A 7,662-nucleotide genomic window follows, 5' to 3' on the forward strand; every position below is an offset into this window, starting at 1 on the left:
AGTTTACATTGCCACCAACAGTGTAGGAGGGTGCCCGTCTCTCCACACCCTCGCCAGCATCTATAGTCCCTTGATTTGTTAATTTTAGCCATTCTGACTGGTGTGAGGTGGTATCTCAGTGTGGTTTTGATTTGTGTTTCCCTGATGATGAGTGATGTTGAGCATCGTTTCATGTGCCTGTAGGCCGTCTGGATGTCCTCTTTGGAGAAGTGTCTCTTTATGTCTTCTGCCCATTTCTTCACTGGGTGATTTGTTTTCTGGGTGTGGAGTTTGGTGAGTTCCTTGTGGATTTTAGATACTAGCCCTTTATCTGATATGTCATTTGCAACTATCTTTTCCCATTCCTTCAGTTCCCTATTAGTTTTCTTGATTGTTTCCTTTGCAGTGCAGAAGCTTTATCTCTTGATGAGGTCCCAGTAGTTCATTTTTGCTTTCATTTCCCTTGCCTTTGGGGATGTGTCAGGTATGAAATTGCTGCGGTTGAAGTCAAGGAGGTTGTTTCCTGCTTCTCCTCGAGGGTTTTGATGGTTTCCTGTCTCACATTCAGGTCCTTCATCTATTTTGAGTTTATTTTTGTGTATGGTGTAAGATAGTAGTCTAGTTTCATTCTTCTGCATGTTGCTGTCCAGTTCTCCCAGCACCACCTGCTAAAGAGGCAGTCTTTTTTCCATTGGGTACTCTTTCCTGCTTTGTCAAAAATTAATTGGCCATACATTTGTGGGCCCAGTTCTGGGTTCTCTATTCTATTCCATTGGTCTATGTGTCTATTTTTGTGCTATTACCATACTGTCTTGATGATGACAGCTCTGAGATGGTGATGCCTCGCATTTTGGTTTTCTTCTTTAATATTACTTTGGCTATTTTTTTTTCTGCTTCCATACGAATTTGAGGATAGCTTGTTCTAGCTTTGAGAAGAATGCTGGTGCAATTTTGATGGGGATTACATTGCATGTGTAGATTGCTTTGTGTAATAATGACATTTTAATAATGTTTATTCTTCTGATCCATGAGCACAGAATGTTTTTCCATTTTTTTGTGTCTTATTCAATTTCTTTCATAAGATTTCTATAGTTTTCATTGTACACGTCTTTTACATCTTTGGTTAGGTTTATTCCTAGGTATTTTGCTGTTTATTGAGCAATCGTAAATGGGATCAGTTTCTTGATTTCTGTTTCTGTTGCTTCATTATTGCTGTATTAAAATGCAACCGATTTCTGTACATTTGTGTTGTACCCTGTGACTATGCTGTATTCATTGATCAGTTATAGAAGGTTTTTGATGGAGTTGATTGGGTTTTCCATGTAGAGTATCATGTCATCTGTGAAAAGTGAAATTTTGACTTCTTTTTTGCTGATTCTGATGCCTTTTATTTCCTTTTGTTGTCTAATTGCTGATGCTAGGACTTCCAGCATTATGTTAAGCAACAGTGGTGAGAGTGGGCACCCCTGTCGTGCTCCTGATCTCAGGGGGAAAGTTCTCAGTTTTTCCCCATTGAGTATGATATTAGTTGTGGGCTTTTCATAAATTGATTTTATAATGTTTAAGTAGGTTCCTTCTATCCCGACGTTCTCAAGGGTTTTTATTTAGAAAGGATGCTGTATTTTGTCAAATGCTTTTTCTGCATCTATCGACGGGATGATACGGTTTTTATCTTTTCTTTTGGTAATGTGATGGATCACATTGATGGATTTGCGAATATTGAACCAACCCTGTAACCCAGGAATGAATCCCACTTGATCATGATGGATAATACTTTTTATATGCTGTTGAATTCGATTTGCTAGTATTTTGTTCAGTATTTTTGCATCCGTATTCATTAAGGATATTGGTCTGTAGTTCTCTTTTTTTCTGGGTCTCTATCTGGTTTGGGAATCAAAGTGATGCTGGCTTCATAGAATGAGTCCAGAAGTTTTCCTTCTATTTCTATTTTTTGGAATAGCTTGAGAAGAATGGGCATTAACTCTGCTTTAAATGTCTGGTAGAATTCCCCTGGGAAGCCATCTGGCCCCGGGCTCTTATTCGTTGGGAGACTTTTGATAACTGATTCGATTTCTTCACTGTTTATGGGTCAGTTCAGATTTTCTATCTCTTCCCATTTGAGTTTGGTAGTGTGTGTGTGTGTGTGTGTGTGTGTGTGTGTGTGTGTGTGTGTTTAGGAATTTGTTCATTTCTTCTAGGTTTTCTAGTTTGTTTGCATATAATTTTTCATAGGATTCCCTGATAATTGCTTATATTTATGTGAGATTGATTGTAATAAATCCATTTTCATTCATGATTTTGTCTATTTGAGTGCTCTCTCTCTCTCTCTCTCTTTTTTTGAGAAGACTGGCTAGAGGTTTATTAATTTTTCAAAAACCAACTCTTGGTTTCATTGAACTGTTCAACTGTAATTTTTGATTCTATATTGTTTATTTCTGCCCTGATCTTTATTCTTTCTTTTCTTCTGCTGGGTTTGGGGTGTTCTTGCTGTTCTCCTTCTAGTTCCTTTAGGTGTGCTGTTAGATTTTCTATTTGTGCTTTTTCTAGTTTCTTGAAATAGGCCTGGATTGTAATATACTTTCCTCTTAGGACTGCCTTTGCTGCATCACAAAGAGTTTGGATTGTTGTATTTTCATTTTCGTTTGTTTCCATATATTTTTAAATTTCTTCTCTAATTGCCTGATTGGCCCACTTGTTCTTTAGTAGGGTGTTCTTTAACTCCCATGTTATTGGAGGTTTTCCAGACTTTTCCTTGTGATTATTTCAAGTTTCATAGCATTGTGATCTGAAAGTGTGCATGGTATGATCTCAATTCTTTTATATTTATTGAAGGCTGCTTTATGACCCAGTATGTGGTCTGTCTTGGAGAATGTACCGTGTGTACTTGAGAAGAAAATGAATTCCATAGCCTCTGGATGTAGAGTTCTAAATATATCTATCAAATCCATCTGTTCCAATGTGTCATTCAGGTTCATTGCTTCCTTAGTGACTTTCTGTCTAGTTGATCTATCCATTGCTATAAGTGGGGTATTAAAATCCCCTGCAATTAGCACATTCTTATCAATAAGACTTTTTCTGTTTGTGATTAACTGTTTTATGTATTTGGGTGCTCCCGAATTCGGTGCATATGTGTTTATAATTGCTAGGTCTTCCTGACGGATAGACCCTGTAATTATTATATAATGCCCTTCTTCATCTCTTGTTACTGCCTTTACTTTAAAGTCCAGTTTGTCTGATGTAAGTATGGCTACTCCAGCTTTCATTTGACTTCCAGTCACATGATAGATATTTCTCCATTCCCTTACTTTCAATCTGAAGGTGTCTTCAGGATCTAATGAATCTCTTGTAGACAGCAAATAGGTGGATTTTTAAAAATCCATTCTGATACCCTATGTCTTTTGTTTGGACCATTAAGTCCATTTACATTCAGTGTTATTATTGAAAAATATGGGTTTAGAGTCATTGTGTTTTATGTAGGGTTCATGCTTGTAGTGGTGTCTTTGATAGCTTGTGTTTCTTGCAACATAGCCCTCACAGAGTCCCTCTTAGGATTTCTTGTAGGGTTGGTTTGGTGGTGATGAATTCTCTCAACTTCTGTTTATTTGGGAAAACCTTGATCTCTCCTATTCTGAATGACAGGCTTGCTGGATAAAGGGTTCTTGGCTGCATATTTTTCCTGTTCATCACATTGAAGATGTCCTGCCAGTCCTTTCTGGCCTGCCAAGTTTTAGTAGATAGGTCTGTAGCTACTCTGATAGGTTTCTCTTTGTATATTAGGGCCCTTTTATCCCTATCTGCTTTCAGAATTCTCTCTATATCTTTATATTTTGTCAGTTTCACTATGCTGTGTTGTGCAGAAGATAGATTCAAGTTACGTCTTAGGGGAGTTCTCTGTGCCTCTTGGATTTCAATGTCTATTTCCTCCCCAGATTGGGGAAGTTCTTGGTTATAATTTGTCCAAGTACCCCTTCAGAACTTTTCTCTTTCTTTTTCTTCAGGAATTTCTAGGATACGGATATTGTTGTATTTGATTGTATCACTCAGTTCTCGAATTCTCCTTTTGCTCCTAGATCAATTTCTGTCTCTTTTTCTTGCCTTCCTCTTTTGCTATAATTGTGTCTTCTAATTCACCTATTCACCTCTCTGCCTCTTCAATCCATGCAGTGGCCGCTTCCATTTTATTATGCCCATCCCTCATAGCATTTTTTATTTCATTACAACTATTTTTAAGGTCCGTAGTCTTTGTATCAATAGCTTCTCTGATGTCTTCTATGCCTTTTTCAAGCCTAGCGATTAATTTTTATGACAATTGTTCTAAATTCTTGCTCAGTTATGTTGCTTATATCTGTTTTGAGCAATGCTGTAGCTGTGACTTCTTCCTGGAATTTCTTTAGAGGAGAGTTCTTCCGTTTTGTCATTTTGGCTAGCTTTCTGACTCTTGTCAGTTTTAAAGCCTTGTTATGCACTCTGCACTTGTGAGTATTTCTATATTGAAGGAGGTTCATTGACTGTCCAGTGCCTGTCTGTTCAGGCGGTATTTTTTTTAATTGTGTCCCTTGGCCTCTCTTGTTGTACCTTTGGTTATTTTATTTCCCTATTCATATTGAAATCGGGGCTCTCCACCATATATACTTTGGCTTGTTTCTTGAGGTAGCCTGGAAAAGGAAAACACACAAACACACAGGGAACAAAAGTGCGCAAACACAAAGACAAATCAAACAAATAAGCAAACCAGAAGAAGGGAAAAAGAGGAGGAACAAAAACAACAAAAGACAAAGGACAGTCTAAAAGCATAAAACCAGAAATAAAACTACAAATAAAGAGCAGGGTGGAGGCAGTGCTAATGGAAGAGCACATACAAAGAGAGCAGTGGCAGGGGTGGGGAGGAAGCGAAATTGAACATTGACCAGGCAGAGATACAAAAAAAGCTTAATTCAGAGAGAGAAAGAGGAGAATATGGTAGGAGGTGAAGAGAAAAAAAGGAAGATAGTGTTACCCAAAGAAACTATATAGTCTGATTAGTCCAGAGAGAGAGAGAGAGAGAGAGAGAGAGAGAGAGAGAAAGGAAGATAGTGACCAAGGTGTGGCATATGCATCAAGAGAGTGGATTAAATGTGATGTTTAAGCAAACCAATGACCAGAGTGCCCAGTCCAGGGGAGGGGAGACTTAAGAATGAGATAAGGGAAAGTATATCTGAATAGCAAGAGTTGGTCTAGAGTTAATCATGGCAATGCATCAATTTTGTTCTTGTCTGGGCTCCGGGGGCGGGGGGAACCAAGAAAAACAAAACAGGCAGCTCTCCAGTGCAGATGGACACAGTTTGGTGTAGGCATGTCTTGGCTCCACTGCGGGTCACCCAGGCTGTTCCCTGAGGACCCGCTTTGGTGATTGTGGGGAGAAAAATGATGGCGCCCCAGGCCCTTCTTGAACCAAGTATTGCAACTCACTTTTTTGGGTCTGATCTCCCTGTGCCTCAGACTTAGTCAAGGTGGGCTGAATTGTATTTCCCAAACCCCGCCCCATTTCCAGTTCTTAGTCCCCACACTTTAATGATACCACCCAAAATGTACTCCTGCAGGCCTTCTGCAGGCTTCTTAACTGGAAATTGAGTGGGGGGGGGTAGGGGAGCAGTTTCTCCTGGTGCCGCTTGGGATCAGCCACCTAGTCCAAGGAAAGTGCCACAGCTAGAGAAAAATCTCTCTCCGAATGCCCTGCGGTTCTAGGTGGGATGATAAGATCCCTCTCTGTCCCAGGCTGAGGTTTTTCTCTTCTCCAGAGACAGTTTATAGCAGTTTCAGCTGCTCTTTCTCTTCCCCTCGTCTCTCTGCGGCTGTCCTTGGAGGGGGCTCCCTACACTCTGCACCTCCTGGTCCTGGCCTGTTTTTATCTTCCCCAGTTCACAATTACACACCTATGAGGCTGTCTTCTTGGTGGACTCTGTCTCTTTTCCTCCCAGACTGTTGCGGTTCAGTGTTTTATGGCTTCAGTCCTTCCTGGTGTTAGAGATGTGGGCTGGTGAAAAAGTACGGAGCTCCCTTCTTCCCCGCCATCTTGCCCAAAAGGTAAATTTATTTCTGAGAGAAAGAGAGAGCATGAGTTGGCGGGGGGGGGGGGAGAGGGAGACAAAAGATCCTAAGTGGGCTCTGCCCTGACAGCAGAGAGCCTGATGTGGGGCTGGAACTCATGAACTGTGAGATTATGACCTGAGTGGAAATCAAGAGTCAGATGCTTAACTGACTGAGCCACCCAGGTGCCCCTATTTAATTTATTTTTAAAATGTTTACTTATTTATTTTGAGAGAGAGAGAGAGAGAGAGTGAGAGAGAGAGCGAGTGCAGAGGCGAGGTAGAGAGAGAAGGAGAGAGAGAGAATCCTAAGCAGGCTCTGTGGTATCAGCATGGAGCCCCATGCAAGGCTTGATCTCATAAACCTTGAGATCATGAGTGGAGCCAAAATCAAGAGTCCTGTGCTCAACTGACTGAGCCACCCAGGTGCCCTTACATCTTTGAACAATTTTTAAAACTTTCAACCTTCATGAGTCACTTTGAAGTCTTCTTTTTGAGATTATAATTTTTTTATTATTTAAAATAATACTTTTAGTATAGCTGACATACAATGTTACATTAGTTTCAGGTGTACAGCATAGTGATTCTACAAGTTTATCCATTATGAAGTCTTTATTTTGAATATGGCATATAGCTTTTATAACCCAATGTTAATTTATTTAAAAAGTTATTTTAATGTTTTAATTTATTTTTGAGAGAGAGAGAGACAGAGAGAGAGAGAGACAGAGAGAGAGAGAGAGACAGAGAGAGAGACAGAGAGAGACAGCGTGAACAGGGAAGGGTCAGAGAGAGAGGGAGACACAGAATCCGAAGACAGGCTCCAGGCTCCAGGCTCCAGGCTCTGAGTTAGCTGTCAGCACAGATCCCAGTGCAGGGCTCAAACCTACGAACTGTGAGATCATGACCTGAGCTGATGTTGGTCGCTTAAGTGACTGAGCCACTCAGGCACCCCTTATAACCCAATCTTAAAGTCTTTTCCTTTTAAGTGATGAGTTTATATTTCTATTATTGAAGTTTTCTGCAATGTTGTTGAAAAAAGTTTTTTTCTTACTTTTTTTCTCTTTCTTAGTGCTATTTTGTTTTCTACCTATTGTTTGTGCAAGACTGGTCTTACAATTCTGAAGAACATTAGATACCAGATGATAGGGTATAATATGTACAGAGGAAAAAAGCAGCAAGGTATTCTCTTTCATATTTAGAGTGAAAATAAAGAGACTCTCAGATACGCAAGGTCTTGGGATATTTCACAATACCTACTTCTTAAAAAAACTCTAGAGTACATATGACAACAAAGTAAAAGCAGAATGAAATAAAGAACTCATGAATAATGATTGATGACACCCAAATGGTAGCTATTAGTGTTCTTATGCTCTATGTACCATTTCCTTTAATCCTCAAAATGACTATATGATATAGATACTATTATTATCCTAATTTTATATTTAGGAAACTGAGACACAGAATAGGTTCTGCAATAGCCTGCGATTTGTCAGGCTCCCAAAGCACCTAACCATTATGCTCTGATGTGCCAAAGGAGAAGGACAATAAGGGAATGTGCCATGAAAGGGATGCCAGTGAATATTAAATAAGTTTAAACATAGAATGAAGCCTAGATATA

Source organism: Suricata suricatta, chromosome 10 (genome assembly GCF_006229205.1).
Source record: "Suricata suricatta isolate VVHF042 chromosome 10, meerkat_22Aug2017_6uvM2_HiC, whole genome shotgun sequence".
In the NCBI taxonomy this organism is placed as follows: Eukaryota; Metazoa; Chordata; class Mammalia; order Carnivora; family Herpestidae; genus Suricata; species Suricata suricatta.